Raw genomic sequence first — 18,744 nt, forward strand, 5'->3', positions numbered from 1 at the left:
TGCTGAGGATATCGTCTGACTTTGCATCATCTTGTGCTGCTTCAGTCTCAATAATTTATACGCTCTGATATGGCTGATACGGAAAACGAGACAGAGGAGGAGGCCCCTTAGTTCAAAACAAGTGATCATAAAAGAGAACTTTTTGATTCACAATCTTAAATAAAGCTTTGAATAACATACAATTTGAAATATCACACTGCTATAATTGCATAATTTAACAATTTAGTAGAAACCATGTTGTGTATCATTTGTCTGGGCGTCTATAAACTGATGGATGTGCTTTTAAAGCAGGGAATCAATAACAAGAAGACTCGATTAAAAGTAAATTGACATTGTATTGAGAAATACACTTGATCATAAAAAGGAAATTAAAGTGTCACGAAACCTTGAAACTAAGTAGTAATGGAGCTTGGCTGCACTGAGCAGCTACACGACCTGGCAATGGTGAAATGTATATGTATCGATTTAATGCTACTTATATTCCATTACATTTATCTGACAGCTGTAGTCATTTGTAATATAGATGCCAATTTTATATTGAGACCAATAACTGAACAATGACATCAAACATTTGTACAGATTAAGCTGTTAAACTTAGCTCAAACTTAAGTAAGTGTTATACTTTCCATATCTGAGTGTAAGCTCAGGTTTGCTTGATGAAAATCATGAGTGTACATGAGGCTCTGTGTGGATGTCCATTTACCCAGACTTGCCCACCCTGGTCCGTATGGTCTCTACGCTGCAAGAGCATCAACAAAAATCCATTAATAAACTGTTTTCAGTTGTAAACTCTGGAAAATGTCCAGAGAGTCGGGTCAGGTTATCCCAACTTTGCTTTTTATATAAGAACGCATCAGGAAATGTCCTGGATATTCAGGACTCCTTACAAGACAGCTGGCAGGAAGATTGTCCTGTGCAATTTCTCAGACATTTGAGTTCTAATGTAAAGCCCCTCCAGATAGTTTCTGCGGAGAATATCCAGAGTTCACTGCACGTCTTAAATCAGCTATTGTGAAACATGAAGGCAGCACAACACAAAGAGGAACTAGAGAAGATCTGTCTCACACAAACGCAAACACACAATCAAAGATAGCTCTAACATCCTGCTGACAGTAAAGCAGGATGCTCAGATGTCTGGGGAACAGAGATGCACCATGGGAGAGAGAGCGTGTCACTTAATACATACAAAACCTTGAGCCCTTCAATCCAAAACACCCATAAATAATCTGCTGCCCTGGAACTTTACACCTCGATACGGGGCCTCTTTAACACTCATCCTCTTGCATGAATAGCACTGCTGCCTCCCTCACTAGCTGCCCATCCCTGTGCTCTCTCTCTCTCCGCATTCGTCCTTCCACGGGCTTTGACACAAAGGGCGCCGTCAAAGAGTCTCACGGTTCAGCTCCGCTTTAATCTCGAGGCACAGGTTATCTGTTGCCCGGCTAATTTTAGTGAGCCCCTCTAAGCTTCAAAGAGCAGAGCGGGTTCCATGCAGCAGGGACCTCTGGGTATAGGTATCAGTTTCCTCCCAACACTTTCAGTCAAAAGCATTCACCCTCAAATTTATGGAGCTCCACCGTACTCTGGACAAGAAAATCCACCCCGCTACATCTGTATCCTAATCAACTCAGCATGCAGAACAATCCCAGGTGTGAGGATGCAAGATGGAATAAAATAAATCCTTGTTGAATAAACATGGCTGTACGCCAGAGATGTTAGGAAGAGTGCTTTCAAATCCTCCAGGGGAATTAGACTCTCTCAGTTTCATTTTGCTGTGATGTTAACATGTTGTTGTTTGTGGCAGGGCAAAGCAGAAATCTTACCTTTCCTTGACGAGCGAGAAGCAGGAAGAGAGACTGTCTGCACCTTAGGCTGGGAAGGTCAAACGTCTGTGAAAAAAAAAAAATCAGTCAATATCTGGACATACCGTCAATAAAAACCATGTGCACGGAACAGTATTCTAACATTCTTTATTTGTTTACTCCTTCATTTACTAAATCAATCAACCGGTGAGAGATCTGCTGCAAGCTTGTATTCCCCAACTCCACGCCACCGAGTCCCACAAATTATAATGTCCTGGAGAAACAGGCTTATTCAAACTATAAATCAGGAATATAAAACCTCAGTCTTGTATTTGACCAGCCTGAGGTTGTTATAAAAATTTGAACAGCCTCCACAGCGCAACCTCTGGCAAGTGTGTTTGCAGCAGTTTACACAGCAGTGCACTAAAGTTGTCTCCCTGTGATTTTACACAATGGCCAGCCAGCTGGTCCGAGCCTCGGTCAAGACCATAAAGCTCTCGGAGTGCGACCTGGCACCCTGCAGCACGGAACTGAGTCAGAACATGAAGGCCTGGCAACACGTCGAGGTGAATGGGTGAGTCTTGAAAGAAAACCCCCTCTGTATCATTCCTATCTGGGAGTGCACATATGCCATTCTCTTTCTTTATCTTCCAGCCCTGTCTTTCTCAAGCACACTACCAAGATCAAACACAGGCATGTGTACAAAAACACATAGAAACACACAGAGTTGCACAGCACAGGTAAGGTATACAGAATATCAAAGCCCTGCACTTGCTCTCCGGTATGAATGATGGTTCTCCAGGAGCACCTTCAGATGAGAGGAGCAGGAGGTGTCTGATTTAGCGCTTCAATCTCGTACAAGAGGGGTCACTTTTCTCGCCACAAGATGACTTACGAGGGCACGGCCACTGCTTTCATTTCCATTTTATTGCGACGTACGGTGGCTAAACTTTCCCTCTACCTGCCGCAGAGGCTGTTGCATGAGCTCACCGAAGGACAGCGGCCACGGAAATGTTGTGTCCTCCAGACGAGTCCACTGAAGGTTTAGCTTTGTAACATTTGAACTGAAATATCCATCTATACGCAGGTATGGGCACTGCAATGTATAAATCCATCCAGGCATTTCATCTGAAGCCTGATTGAGAAGGAGCAATGAGTGCACACACTGTGTCCTACAAGTCAGGTGTGAACCTCACTATAACAGTCCTAATTGTATTAATATGACTTTTTTGTCCATTATTTCAGAAGCTCCTTTCACTAAAAACACATTCATCTTCCAAAGGATTTGAAGACGAGTCGTTTTCAGGGTTTTCAATTTCTATTGAAGGATACAACGTCAAAAAAGACCCAAGGTCAGACATGGAGTGAAAAAGCACAGTGTGGCTGAGTGGGCTGACACAACAGAAGGAGAGAGGAAGAGAAAGAGTGCATGACGTTTGCATGCGACTGTGAGCACTGATAGATAATTGAGAAATGCAGGCATAACAAGGGAGGAGAGAAAAAGAAATAGAGTGATCAATAGAGCGAGAATGTGCCAACGGAGTGAAAACAGAACAAACCAAACGGGGACACTGTCGGCAGAAATAAGACAGTTTGTTCCTCCAATTAGCCGGCAGAATTAATTAGGGCTCCATTGACGCACTGTGCAAGACAAATATAATTACATTACACCATTACTCCTCATCATTACAAGCTTGCCTCCTTGCTGATCCCTGAGGGAGTGGAGACAGCCAACTGGACAGCCAACTCTAAACAGGGGCCATGGAAAAAAAGAAGATGGCTGTCGGCATTGATTTAGCAGGAGGCTGGAACAACATTTCCACGGTAAGTCATGCTCAGGAGATAGATGTTGCTTTCTGGTCATCAGGCATCACACAGCAGAGTTAATGATGCTCCTATGGCTATAAACAGACTGTAATTCGGCCTGAGATGTGATCACTCACTCCCAGTGAGCTATATTTACCATCTGTGGCCCTTTACCCTGTTTTTGTCTGTATACAGCATGTGGAGCATGTGTGTATTTTATCTATGGTGATAGCTAGTTGGACGTATAGTACATGACATTCTGTTTTACACTGTGAGGAGTACTCTCAAAGCTTTGTGGGTGTTTGCATTTAAGCATTCCAACACAATTCTTCAAGATCCGACAAGAGAAGAAGGCTGACAGCCTGGCACTCCGACACGTAGTCTGTTCTCGAGACAGCGACAAATCTACAATCTAAAAATAATTAGAGATTTAAACTCACAGGAACAGGCTCTAAGAGTATTTTGAGGGGGTTTTACACCAGGGGAATAAAATCTTCAATCTGTGAAGATTCTCGGTCATCCAGGTCAAGGCTATTCAGGAAGATATGAAACAAATGAATTCAACTAATTCCTGACTAACTGGGGGGGAGTCCCTTGTATTTAACCTCTGCAGGGTCAACACCAATGCCATTGATGTTACTTGTTTCATTCATGCTTTTAGTTGTTGTAATGACAGTAGATAGAGTTACTAGAGTTATCTGAGGCCAAGTGTAAACAACAGTCAAGTTTACAGAGTCACATGAGGCCAAGTGTGAAAGGCCGGTAAATCTCCTGGGAGGGAATGAAAGGGCACCATTGTTGGTGGGCGATAAGTGGTAAAGCAGACTACCCTATCTGTTGAGGGATGGGTTCTTTTCTTTAAATTAAGCCCCTTTTACACAGCCTTTCAAATTGGAAACGGTGCACCTTACAAATTGCACATGTGCGAGGTATTATGTTGGCTTGTGTGTTGCTATAGGTCTGAAAAACACAAGGATGCAGCACTTGTTAAAGGCTTCCCTGTATATGGGATGATGATGTTGCATTTATTCTTCTTTTCCTCACCACCTGCAGAGTACTTATGGCCAGTTAGGATATCATGAAGCTTTATGTGTCCCTCAGGTGTGCTCCTTCTCTCGGGCTTGGGCAATTGTTGGCACATTATCAGCTTTGCAGTGTTCTGATAAATCCTTGCCTGTGTTTGGTGGTGAGAGTCAAAGAGGTACAGATCAGTAGCTGGCACCTAATGGTCTGTACCACAATGAGAGATACTGGTGAGTTTGTGGCCTTGCTCTTGTCTATAAATCTCCCTGTTGTAGCATAAATATTTGGTGTTCAGAGGTCCAGCAGTTTACATATCTGGTGTCAGCCCGGATTTCTTGGAATAAAATATGTGGCTCTGCAATGACAGACAGCAAAAACAAATAACCTTGACTGTGTTTTAATAAGAAAGCATGGGAAGAGGCTTTCAACGACGCTGCTGTGCTGTGTGTGTGGTAATGGGGTATCATTTGTCTCGTGGGAGAGAGCAGTTCCCTGCAGCTGTGGCGTACATGGAGCTCACACAGCTGTGAATAAGGCGGCGTCGGTCAGGGCTGGCACACATCGGGAAGTCAGCTGAGAACGCCTGGCTCTCCTCTTACTGAGGAAGATAAGTGTACATGAAATGCAGCGCCGCCGAACAAGCCTGGAGGCACAGCACGAATATGGTCCATGGCTCTGGATAATAAGAACATTGAAGATTAAATGTTAAAGATTTTTGTTTAAAGAAATTCATATAGTCATAAAAATGGACAACAACTGTTTGACAATACTCCTGGAGGCTATTTCAATTCAGGAAGAGGTGCCAAAAGTCCAGTTGCGACTTATTTACTGAAATTAACGTGAAGCAGGAATTGTTTTTGTCTATAATGTGCCATCATGAATCATGCCATCTTGGGTTTAACACCTTGTGTGGATTATGAACAACACGCTGCAGAGAGCGTTCCATCCATTCCACGCTCAACCTGCTTCTCCTGCACAAATGTTTGAATTGAGACACTAGACTGCTTAATCTCTGTGCCTCGTACAGTTTGGGTAGAAGGGACAGTGAAATTGAAATGACAGTAAGTGGAACGAAGCATATCCTGAAAAAATGGATGTATCACTCCTTCGTTTTCTGCGCTGACAGGCTATTGATAGTTCCTTGGCTAAGCCCTGAGGTTCAAATATATGTTTCACCACTTCCTCACAGCCCCAAGTGTTTGAGGGTACATATAACAAAGCTAATGTATGCTGCAGTTACCATACTGCTGACTTTGCTGTGTTAACACAGGCCTAAGGGTATTATCCAAAAGACCGTAATCTATATAAATGACTCTGCATACCTCCCCCCCTTCTTCTTTCTATCTCTCTCCCTCCCTTTTTTTGCCCCCAACAGCTGTCCTTCCATATCTGTCTGTCCAGATCAATCTCTTTCCACCATCGTCCCCTCCCTGTATCTTCTCCTCTGCCCGTGGCGATGTTCCACCGGCCGCAGTCTCTCCACAGTAAAACACTGTCCAACCTTAATCCTGCTCTAAAGCACCGACGGGAAGAAAAATTCACTTTCCCAATCCACAACAGCTGTATCTGTAACATCCTCCGACTCACAGCCCCTGGTCTCTTTACACTGTCGTCGTGCCTCAGTCTCACCAAGTTTCCTCCTCACGCCTTCACTCATAGTGGAACGCACATACATGGAGAGCATGACGCCTCTAGCCGGGAATGCTTGGAAAGGAGCCAAAGCAGATACCCTTCCCTTCCATGGAGTCTACAGGCAGCGTGGAAGCTTGATCCAACACGTGCAGCCATGCAACACTCACACACGGCCACGATTCTGAGAAAGACATGTTTTTCCAGTTCTAAACCTGAAGACATTTCCAACACATTCATGAGACAAATTATCGTAAAAAAATACACAGTTGCACCACAATGATGCGAAAATGAAAAACCTGGCAGTTGGCTTTATGATTCTTCGCTGCCCTGAACTGTAGGGATACCAATGACTTTCTAAAAACTTTTACAAGAATAAAGTGCAGTCACTTATAAGAGTAAATTGCTGTGTAATCTAAGACAGTGGGATACGGCCATGCTCTGATTGCGCCGAAGCTGTTGTGAGCTCTGGCAGAGAGTCAAACTGTGGTGTCGCTGAAAGATGAGATACACGCGTGGAGGTTCCTGCACAAGCTGAGTCGTAAGACCTGACAGAATTCAACGGACGCCTTTAACTGTGCAATTACATTCTACATGTACAGTGAGAGGAGGCTGTCAGCAAAGCTACAGTACACGAGGCCGTCCTCAATTGGAAAAAGGACCAAAAGCAAATACAGCTTGTACCGTCATGGCGATTTTAATAACATGCTTGCTGGTATCTTCAGTTCTCCATTTACTGTTTTCGAATGTGAAAAAAGCAATCATGGCCTTCCTGTTGATATATAATAGTATATGTATTATATATAATAGTCAGACAAAAGCTGCCTCTCCACTTTCAACCGTTTTGTCGTCATTGAAAACACACGCAAACAATATGTCGTCGCTCAGGGGTCAGGTGTGTGCCAAGGTTCATGGTGCTCCGGTGGGGAAGAGTTACGACAGCTCTGCTCCATCTCATCAGCCCGACTGTCAAATCACACAGCATCAATTCTCTCTCTCTCTCTCTCTCTCTCTCTCTCTCACACTCACACTCACACACACACACACAGTGATTACGTCTGTGCCATGAAATTAACACAAAGCAATGCTTTATCCTCAACATTCTTTAACAATAACCTTTGTTTGTCGGATATTCTCTCGCCTTTTGAAAATCGTCTTCAGGTTTTGGTTTCCAGCTGAATATGTAGCACCTGTGAGACAGATGGCCGTCTCACTGGGAAACATGTGGCACAGGGAAAACGAGTTAGAAGTAGAGGAAAATGCAGCATGAAGGCCCCCGGGCGAGCTTACTGTGATTATCGATGATTAGCCCCTCATTTGGCAAAGCCGGGGAAAACAAATCTTCAAACATTAAGACCGGCCCCTGCACCCTGCAGCGAGGTTCTGCTTTGTCATCAGGATGGCGAGAGCTGTTTAAGTGCTAAATGCTTTTTTTTGACACCTAGGGTGTGTTTGCAGCACATCCATTTCCACTGCCCTGCAACAATACAGCTGGCTTACTCTTACAATTGTGTTCATAGATGTCTGAGAAGAAGATTTTTAGTTATGAGAGGAACTAAATATTAAAAGTTCAACTCTTATATAACTCACGGTCACGTGTGTTTAAAATGAGTTGTCGTGTGCAGGTAGTTTTCATCCCGTTTTCCTTTTCTTGTCCAAGTCGAGTTTATGTGTGGGAATGAAATAAACATACGGAACTCGGAGGAGGGCGGCAGGATGCAAAATAAATGCAAAATTAATCACAATAAAACACTAAAAAATTGTTGTGACACGAGGAGGAAATGTCATTATATCAGGAGTCATTTCTAATTGAATTAGATGATGTCCAAATTCATAAATCCCATTCTCTGGAGTCATTTGTATGGAAGTCGTGCACCCTGTACATGCCAAATAAAGTATGTATGCCATATGCTCATTGCCCATGCATCATGATTCATCAATTATGCAGTATTTTGTACAACCCGGTGTTATCGAATGAATTGAACAGCTATACAAATGTAATATAATTGCAGACCTGTACTCCCACAGGGAAGGTTTGCAAGCTCTCAGACTGCTGATGACAAACTGAAGCCATTCATCTGCGTTAGCTTGTCACGAGCTGCAGATGTTGTTCCAAACCCTTTTTCTGCCATCCCACTGCCAGGTTCTCACTTTTAAATGCCAGTTTATCCCACGCTATATTATCTGGCACGGACAATAGTTTCTTTTATTTTCACACATTTAATGCCAACTGTGAAGCACCAACATCCAGTCCTTAAATAGACCCAGTACACCTCTACTCACGAGCCTCTCGTCCCATCCAGAAATTGTATTGCTGCTATGATTCAATGTTTCCTTGCAGCTACTTTATCTGTGCAAAAGAACACAAAGCTAAAAGTTACTCTAGTTTTATTGTGATGATGAATTAGCAGCTGAAACCTGCAGACCGGACAAACCAACTAAAAAGATTTCCAATAACCTGCACAGATTTTATTTAGCCTGAAAGGAAGGTGAGGCTAAATGCATGAGACACCACCGTGGTTGACTGGTTAAAAACAAATGGAGATCTGGTGGGAGGCAACCCTGCAAATCCCACAAGCAAGTCAACTGTCTTATGTTGTTGTACTAAAACAAACATGGACAGCAACAAGCAGGCTGTTTAAAGGTATAAGTGCCATTTGCACTGAAAAGCCTAAAGTAGAAAAAAAAAGCTGGAAGGAGACAAGGTGGGCATGTGGACTTAGATCCCCCAGAGGGACGAGAGGACTCTGAGTGGAATCTGCAAAACAAAGCTAACGTCAGGTGAATATGTTTATTTACCAGTATTAATTTCCCCCGGAGCGATAGACGTAATCAGCAACTGTCAAATATTCAATAAAAGCTGAATGACTGGCAGCAACTGCATCCGAAACTTCAAGATTAAAATCACATAACATGATTTAATCTGTTAACTGTAAACACCTGCTGACCCAGACTGGAATAAATCCAGCCTGTTATAGTAGCCATGACCAAATTCATTTTGTAACTGGACAGTGGTGATGTTTGTCTCTGCCTTCAGGTCGAGTTTTTCCACTTTATATATATATATATATATATATCAAGAAAACTGTACTGCTGATCCTGACATCCAGCAAGCAAGAGGAGATTTCAGGCTGCAGAACCTCTGGACAGGACAAATGCTAAAGGAAAGCAACCTTTTCCCCAAGGCCCTACCTCAAAAAAAAAAAAGAAAGAAAATCTGTCAGTTTTCTACTCTGCATGCCGGCCATACCACCATCCTCTGGTCAACCGTGACTCTAATGCATAAGGGGAGGTTTAGAGTCTCGGGGGAGTCATGACAGCAGATTATCACCTCAGTCAGTAGATAAACAGCAGTCATCATGTGCAATCACAGACAGAGGTTTGGATTGGCTGCAGGTTGGGTGTCCCTCGTGAATTCAAGCGTTCCTACGTGCCGAGGTTGTCGGTGTGGCTGTGGTTTTCCTGTGTTCGCCGCAGAAGTCAGTGAGTTGGCCCAGCGAGCTCCAGCTCCTCTGTCATCGTCCTGGAGGAATTTCCTTCCTGATCCAGTGTGCAATCAGAGGCATCTGCAGAGCCCACTTTGCCAGAATTTCCACCCCCCCTAAAATACACACACACAGACATGCTGCAGCATCTGTCAGGACACACTCATGCCAGTGAGAGGTGCAGCTGTGCAGCCATCAAGCCAGACACTCACATTTTTGGAAACTCACTCACCAGAGATCACTGGGTACATGGGACTGGGAAATGTGCAACTGCTGCACTGCTACTGTGGTGAGAACCCATGACCTCACGACATCCGCCTCACCACGGACAAAGGCATATCATCCCCAGTTGGAAGATTTCACAGTCTTCTGTTCTGCTCTGCTCAGGACTTCAAACGCTGCCTGAAATCCCAGAAATCTAAGAAATTTCAGTTATGATGATTTAATTTGCCTTGGATGGGACATTTTATACTTTTCAAGGACCCTTTTCACTTACTGCTTTTTTGTTTCAAATGCATAAACCTGTTTGATGTGAAACTAAGAGAGTGAACACGCAGAACCACAACCCCTACGTGTCTTATCCGTGCAGGGGTGACATAACAAGAGAATAGCATATGAATAGATTCTGGATGAATGAAAAAAAAAACATCAATCTGACACAAGACAAGTGATGTGGTATTAACAGCTCATGTCCCCCCGTGCTAATTTCCAGGCAGTCCGTCTGTTCTGAGTAATGCCATACTGGAATTATAGCTGATAAAACCTCTATTATTTCATTTCCCTCCCCGAGTTTTAAATTAAGGTAATAGACAAGCTGGTGGGACAGTCATGGAGGATTAAAGCAGGGGGCAATGAACAGGGAGGATGGCGGCATGATAAGTGCAGACAGGGAACAGTGAGCAGCGGATGAAATATGTGCTTGGAAAACATAATAAGGGAAAATGGCTGTCATATGCTAACGCTACCATCCTGCTGCAGAGCTGAGGGCAGAACCTACAGACTCTGAAACACAGATACAGCTGACTAAAATAATCCAACCGTTTCTCCATTTAATGCTCGATACGTCTTGAGAGGGGATTATGAACAGAGCAGCTATAAAAAGGCAGGTCGCAGTTTTGCAGCAGCTAAACAGCGTGTGGCCAACGTGTTGAGAGAAGAGGGAAAAAAAACGCATTGATCACCCACATCGCTCTAGAGTGTAGCTCCGTCAGATGAAAGCATCGTGGTCCGAATAAATTTGAGCTGCTTTTATTTTCTCCCTTTGACGACAGGTGTTGACAGACAGAGGAGAAGCACAACATGTATATTTTCCACTCATCCCCACATGATCTTTCCCAGCTGAGGCCTCCCCTCTCCCCCTTTTCTCCGGGCCGCACTACAGCAGAGAAAGAAAACTACAGCTCGCCCCGGGTGTCAGGCGTCCGCTCGGCACTGTGTAAGCAGACGCAGGAGAATGTGAGAGGAAAGATGAAGTGCATGCAGACAAATGTGCAGGATTAAGAAGAGAGGGGATTTAAGAGAAGGAGCAAAGTGTGAAATCTGAGGTTAAAACATTTACGAAGCCATTGGAAGGGAAGTGTTACAAAAAAGGAGCGATTTAAGAAAGAGAGGAAATTGAGGGCAGATGGCACAGAAGAAAAAGAGAGAAGTATATGTAAGAGCATATGAGACCTTTGACATGTAACGTCTACAGTGAGCAAAGCCAGCTCCACAGGGTTTTAACTGGTCTGGAGGGAGAGACACTGTAAGTCTGAACCCGCATAACAAACACAAACACATTTATATCTGCTGAACCCTTCACAGACGCAACAAAAAGTCCCTACTGAACTCTGGGGGATGTCTGGGATCTTCACATATGAAGAACGCAGCAGGTGATTGTCCGAGTCCGACCCGTCCACAGTACAACTGGAAGACTGGACTTAATATTAATTCACAAAACACCAGCAGGCTACAGTGAGGATGTCAACAAATGTACAAAATTAAATTACATAATCGAGTTTTGAAAAAAAAAAAAATCATTATTTGATGAAAAGGAAAAGCAGCAGTACCCGCAGCTCTGTGACCTCGTGAGCGCTTGCGTGGGCCTAAGCTGCTGCACCGAATGCAATGCGTGAGAGACAGGAGTCACACAATGTCACTTTAATTGATTGAGAATAAAATGTGGGTCGAGCTGAATTTTGGCGAATAATTCATCAACGAACACGTGGTAGCAAAGGCAGAGAGTTTACAACCCAACTCTGCCGCGGAGAAATCGAATTGTATTCTGAGCAATCTAAAAACTCCCGTTTCTCCTGGAAATGCTGTGAAATCTGGTCAGCGGACGGTGAATCTGTGGATCCTCATGATAAAGTTGTATGCGTGACAACCACATAAGCTGGGCCTGGTGTGTCCGAGGGCGGGCCTGGTGTGTCCGAGGGCGGGCCTGGGGTGTCCGAGGGCGGGCCTGGGGTGTCCGGGGCCGGGAGCTGGTGTCCGGGGCCGGGAGCTGGTGTCCGGGGCCGGCGGCTGGTGTTGGTGTCCGGGGGCTGGTGTCCGGGGGCTGGTGTTCGGGGGCTAGTGTCCGGGGGCTGGTGTCCGGGGGCTGGTGTCCGGGGGCTGGTGTCCGGGGGCTGGTGTCCGGGGGCTGGTGTTCGGGGGCTGGTGTCCGGCGCTTCACACAAACAGCCGTGTTTTGACCCATATTTTACATCGTAATGTTTATTTGAAGAGGTTATGTTGAAATAAATAGACCATTAGCAGTTGTGTCTCCCGCTTTGATGGTTTTCTCTCAAATGCCGGAAAATAAGTACCATTTCTGACTTTTTGTCGCAGGTCAAATGAGTCCTGACATCCAATTAAACGTGCTCATCTCATGTGCATTTTTATTTTAGCTGTCTAGACGCCCAGGTTTTTTTAATACATAGTCGAAAAATAAACAGCCATGAAAGTTTGAGCAATTATGGTTTGGATTTTTTTCTTTGTATGTTGCAAGATGCAACACTGGGTCTTATATTGTTTACTTATTTAAATAAAAGTGCCGGTGAGTTCTAAGGAACCCCTCGAGGCTTATGGTACGAATTTGACCTCGGTGAGCAGATATCATGCAATCCAACAAAGCAAAAGAGTTCAAAAGGCTAACATAAGACAAACAAACGAGATAAATAAATCATTAAAATGAATTAATGTGGAAAAATACAGAAACACAAACTCCTCTAGGAAAGGAGTCAACGACCTTTTATCATATCTCAGAGTAAAACACTTTGATAAAACGTTGTTTATAGCTGTGCGTGTGTGTGTGTGTGTGTGCGCGCGCGCACGTGTGCACGTTCTTCTGCCTGATAAATTGCAGACACACACGGCACATCAGCTTCATGCCATTTGTTTTGTCTCGCTCAAGACTCTCACAAGATCCCTGCATGATTTAGGTTTGCATCAGATCAGGGCAGAAATGAGATATACAGCTTGAGGAAACTTGTTTTGGCAGGCGCATCGATTCTGGATGGTGCACGACAAAACTGATGGTCTGACGCCTCGAAAAGTGAAAAATGTGAGCCAGAGAAACACTGGAGGAGACGGAGAGGAGGAGGATGCCAGGGGAGAACGCACTGCAGCAGCGCAAGCTTGTTAGATAACAGCATGGTGGAGAGAAGCGCATGTACAAAGTCAGGTGACTGCTACAGCACCGGTGGATGATGTGCGTGGAGCCGGCAGCAGCAGATCAACAGAGATCCAGTTCAGCTGCTGCCCTGAGACTGAGGCAACTTCATCTCTGCACATCATCGCACAACCGCTGCTGCATTTTCTCTTTCTTTTACCATACGTACCTGAAACGAGTAACAGGATAAGACAACTCCGCAGAAACGACACATTTCAAACCCTCTTTCTTCACGCCTCCATCTCTGTGGTTCTTATTTATCAGCGCACTGACAGACTCAGTGAGGAACAGAGATGTCTGGATCCGCTCCCTCTCACAGCTAAATCACGCTGCAGATGGAACAGGACCTCTGTCGCTTGCTTTGATCAACCCCCGAGGATTGACAGAGTGAATGATGGGCCCCGAGTCAGTCCTGCCGCCCATTCATCTCCGTGCAAGATGAGGACAGGAGAGACGGAGAGAAAACAGGCCAAACAGATTAGAGCGATGAAATGATAAATCCATAGCGAGTCAGTAAGCACTTTTTTAGTTTTTTGGGGGGGACGTGGGAGTCAGGAAAGACGGAGGTGGCTTGCAGCAGAGGATTTTTAATGACACACTTCACGGCTCCAATTTTAATGTGCCCCGCTAATTACGACATTGCCATGTTGGTCTTTTCCAAGCGGTTCCCTGTAATGAGAGACAGAGATGGAAATCCCAGGATGGAGAGAGGCACGGGTTCTGCATAGTGTGTGTGTGTGAGTGTCATTCCAGTCTGTCACTGAGCGAGGGGTAGTGATGAATTAGACGCCTCGCTGTCTCCCTGGCACCTGGCCACTGTTTGTCCTTTAGGTGTCCTGGTGACTAAAATGTCTCTGAGCTCCACACGAGCCCATGAAGGGGGATCCACACACGCTGTTCTCTGCAGGGCTGTATCGTGTATCTGCGACTGGGGGCTGACTATTCTTTCTCCAGATGTGCATGTATGGGTGTGTGTCTGTGTGTGTGTGTGTGTTTTGTGTGTGTGTGGGAGCGTTTCAATCTTAAAGCATTCCATCTTAAATGTCACCATCATTCTGTCTCCTGCAATTTCTCCTGGGTGATAGTAAAAGAAAGCCACGTGAATAAATAACTGTTGGCGGTGTTAAAAAGATGAAACGCAATGAACACAAAAATTTGATTTATGGGGACGAGACATGTTCTCAGAAGTCTCGAGTTGGGCCAGGAGCGTTTCTATTAGAGGATCCTCTGAAAAGTCAGCTAACACCCCAGAGCACAAATCACAGTGTCATAAAACGCCACACATTAGTGGCCCCAGATGGCAGGTGATTGAATCGACAGCGAGCACGGAACATGCGTGTGCCGTGAAGGAGGGATGGTCCCTAATTTGCCGTGGGTGTCACTAACCAAGTTATGGCATTCTGCGAGTGACAGAGATGAAAGAAGTGGCGGCCATGCGATGACAGAAGGTGCACGGTGAATAAAGGCTGACTCAAAGTGTCAGGACCGGCACCATCCTTCATCGCTCACGGCCCAATTTCTCAACGCCGCTCTCCAGGTCTCCTCCTCAACACCTGAGTGCTTAGCTTTAATGCATATTAATTCAGTGTCTGGCTCTGACACACAGACAGAGATTAAGGTCCAAACTGTGGGAAAATAAGCAGGAGGTTTGCACGCAAGAGTTTCATCTCTCTGTAAAACACTTGAGCTGATAATAGGAGATTCAAAAACGAGGCTGCGGGTGACTTCCAGTTGTCGATCAGTCGTCGTCGTAATGGAACAAAGCGATTTGTCAAAAAAGCAGAGGTTACAGCGAGATGTCAAAAATGGTTTCTGAAAGGCCAAACCTTCGGTGAATGATGTTTCAGTCTAGTGCATTTGTTCGCTTGTCATCGACCTTCATATTTTTCCGCCTGCTCTCCAAACCTGCCACTACACAAAAGGTCAGCATCAACTGCAGGTTGGTTCTCATCTATTTTACATCAGCACATTACACCTTAATTTATTATTAGTTATCTCCTGTTGAAGTATATACTGTATTATTGCGTATGCTGTGATTTTACATGTTCTATCCTGCTACATTTTTACAAACTCTTAATTTGAAATTCTTTACACTCCTATAAAACAGCCAAACATTATACGATCCTGAGATGGATCAACCGTGTGTTAGCTCCTCACTGTGCAACGCATAAACATTATGCTGATATTTACTGAACCTTTGTTAAATTGCTATTGATGAAAATTACATAGCAATAATCATTGATATTGTCTTATTGCCCAGTCTGATTCAGCGAGATATACAACATCATCATTCTGCATCAGTGTGACGGATCATCGCTGACCACCCAGGCACAGAGGGTGTGACAACTGAGGTCGCTGGTGACATCTAAAAAAACATCAATGACACCTGTGTGTGCTGCAAAGGTCGGAGTGCAGCGTCTGGATGAGTCCGTCTAGACAATGAGTTACTGGAGGAATTAGCCGGTCTTATGTGTGTGATGGAAGGGACAAAAGCAGAAACATGGCAGCTGATGATGATGAGCTCTGTAATCAACAGGTTCTCATCTGCCGCCCTGACTCATCTCTCAGATCTGCTTGAGAGCAACTGGGTTTGTTAGGGCTGCACGGGGCAAGAATCTATATTCCCTCTGATGAAAATGTAAAATAACGACACTACCACTCTGCGCCATTTCCATCTTATAGATATTGCAGTGATGCTCGTGTCTTATCATCTAAACACATTATGTACATTAGTACGATTAGTGCTAATAGACCCAGCAGACAGCCTGCAGCGTGTATGAGCTTCAAATCCAGGTTAGGGAGCGACTGTTGAAAATAAAATTTCAGCTCATTGTTGAAAAAAGATGCATAAAATATTCATCACTGAATAGTAGAGAAAGATGCAGAAGAGCAAAAAGCATCAATTCAACTGCTGACATAAACCTGATGGAGGCTGAAGCAACATTAAATAATTGACTGGATTCTGCTCAGAATGTAGACCTAATGTACTGACAGTGATTATAACTTATTTATGTTATATCTGTTTAATTTGCTCTAAAGAACATTAGCATGAGGGTGAAAACATTAGTTTTACACTTCACCACAGAAGCGTCGTAGGGTTCACAGTCTCAGAGTCATAGAAAATGTTCCATGTTCTCTTTAAGACCACATTACCCAGACCCTGCCCCAATTTACCGTTTAAATTACCACTCAGCTGTCCCTAAATACAATTAAACACCAGCGCTGGTCTGTTTAAACAAACTTTAAGACACTAAAGTCTTTGAGCACGTCTGTAATTTGTTATCTTCTCTCACCGCAATATTTATTTTTGTCCGAATGTGTCCGAACACAGAGGGAGACGGAGGTGACACTCATTTCCTGAGGGGCTAAACAAACAGAAAAAACAGGGAAATATTCCAAAGACTTTCTTCAAGAGAAATACAGCAGGCAGCAGGTGAGAGAACATATTGTAGATTAGAGGTAATGCAACACATTTGTTCTCTTATCAACCCTTTGCCAAAAAAAAGTTCCTTATAGTTCAGCACCACCGAGATACTGAAATCCAAATGTGATGAAGCAGAAAGAGCCAAGCGTCCGCATCATCTGCTCATCACAAAGCTGGATTACAGAACATTACACAAGGAAAACAATCAAGGCTGTGTATCACAACAGGAACACAGATGGAATCTAGGTTCACTTTCTACTTTTCATTTCAACCGTTATTTCTCAAAGCCAAATCACACTCGCTTGGTGCCATCAAGAACTTGCCAGCAGTAAAACGAATGATTCCGTGAATCCAAGCTCAGCTATTGTCTGGGACCATCGGAGAGATGTGGAGTTAAGATTCAGGCCAAGGAGACAAATACTCTGCCTGCCAAAGACAAATATGAACCATGGGAGGAGAAATAAATGATGCTGTTGACACTGCATTCACTCGCACAGGACGCACCGTGTTTCATCTCGACTCGCAGCCATTTCAACATTTCAACATCTGTATCCTTGGCCCTGAGAACAAAAAGAACCGCGGGGAACATTTGGTTAACACTGAATTACTTTTTATGTCCCGGTGCTACTCGTTTGGAATGGCTAAATCACCAGTGCCATAGTTTGTGAGACAAAGCGCACAGATGGGCGGTGTTTGTTATTCAGGACTGCAGCTCCCATATGAGATAATATAACTATAACATAAACCAGCAATTATAAACAACAAGAACCACAGCCTGCCAATGGGGGAAAAAAATACCATGTGCATGACTGACCACAAGTGGAAACCATTTCGACTTATTAAGAGCATGAACACAAAGATAACGATCTCAGAGGACTTGATAGAACTGCGTGCTCACATGTTTCGTTTTTTTTCCCCACAGTAAATTGGAAGAATTAATACATTTAATTGTTAAGATGTCAGTTTTATGTGATAAGAACGATCACAGAGGGAAATAATATTACATCCTGTGATCTTCTGCAAAGCTGCATCGAGAAGATAAAGGATCATAAACTGATGAGACTCAAACCCCTCTGAGCTGATTATGAGTTCTCTGATAGCGTTTACCACATCAGTGAGGTACAAGATCTCCTTTAAAGAGCACAAAAGATGTTTTAACCTCCCTAATAAATTCAGAAATTGAATAAAGTCAAACATGAAGAAAAATATGAAATCTTACACGTGACGATTTTAAAGTCATTAAAAGTCACAATATGTTTCAACCTCCCTAAATCGGTCTTTTAATTTGAAATGTGACTCCAAATTAGGAAAAAAGTTAATGTGAAAGTAAAAAAAAAAAAAGATAGATTCACCCTTTTTACCTAACTACATAACTCCCTTTAACGACCTCAGAAAGAGCGTGAAGCTTTTTTCATTGTCAACCTGCTGGAAATGAATTAACCGAATGGCTCTGTGAAGGGAAATTATCATTCTAAGTGCAGAGTATTCACATGAACATGGACAAAAGAGTCATTGATGTTAACCTGATATTGCTTAAAGGTACAGTGTGTAGAATTCTGTGATATCTAGTGTTGAAATTGGATGTTGCAGCTGAACACCCCTCACCTCACCCTCTCTTTCCAAAAATGAAAAAGAACCTCTGGTAGCCTTTCATTGTCATAAAACTCAAAAGGTGTTTAGTTTGTTCAGTCTGGACTAATGTAAAAACATGACTCCGTAGAGAGGGTCCCCTCGATGTAAATATAAAGTATGTGAATATAAAGGGACTTTTCTGGGATAAAGAAAACTACAATTCATACAATTTAGATGAAACGAACTAGTGAAAACATCATGCGAGACGTCTCACCATTCGGTCATTAACTCTGCTGAGGTTGGAAAGGAGGTGATTCATATTGTGGTTTCAGCTGTGCCCTCCATGAGTCTTTTCAGAAGGGTAAAGCA

The 18,744-nt window shown here is 43.8% G+C and overlaps 1 protein-coding gene across 2 annotated transcripts in view; it reads right to left on the bottom strand.

The window, feature by feature from the left end:
* The window catches only part of tspan9a (tetraspanin 9a), a 154,681-nt gene that overhangs the window by 112,518 nt on the left and 23,419 nt on the right, over positions 1 to 18,744 (bottom strand). The window contains exon 3 of one of the 2 annotated variants that reach the window (XM_069528370.1): positions 1,824 to 1,872. The gene's annotated coding sequence lies outside the window, so the exon portion shown is untranslated. Of the gene's footprint in view, positions 1 to 1,823; positions 1,890 to 18,744 lie in introns of both variants that reach the window. The other variant, XM_069528369.1, reaches the window with a different exon arrangement.

The sequence above is a fragment of the Paralichthys olivaceus genome, chromosome 7 (assembly GCF_024713975.1).
Source record: "Paralichthys olivaceus isolate ysfri-2021 chromosome 7, ASM2471397v2, whole genome shotgun sequence".
Classification (NCBI taxonomy): Eukaryota; Metazoa; Chordata; class Actinopteri; order Pleuronectiformes; family Paralichthyidae; genus Paralichthys; species Paralichthys olivaceus.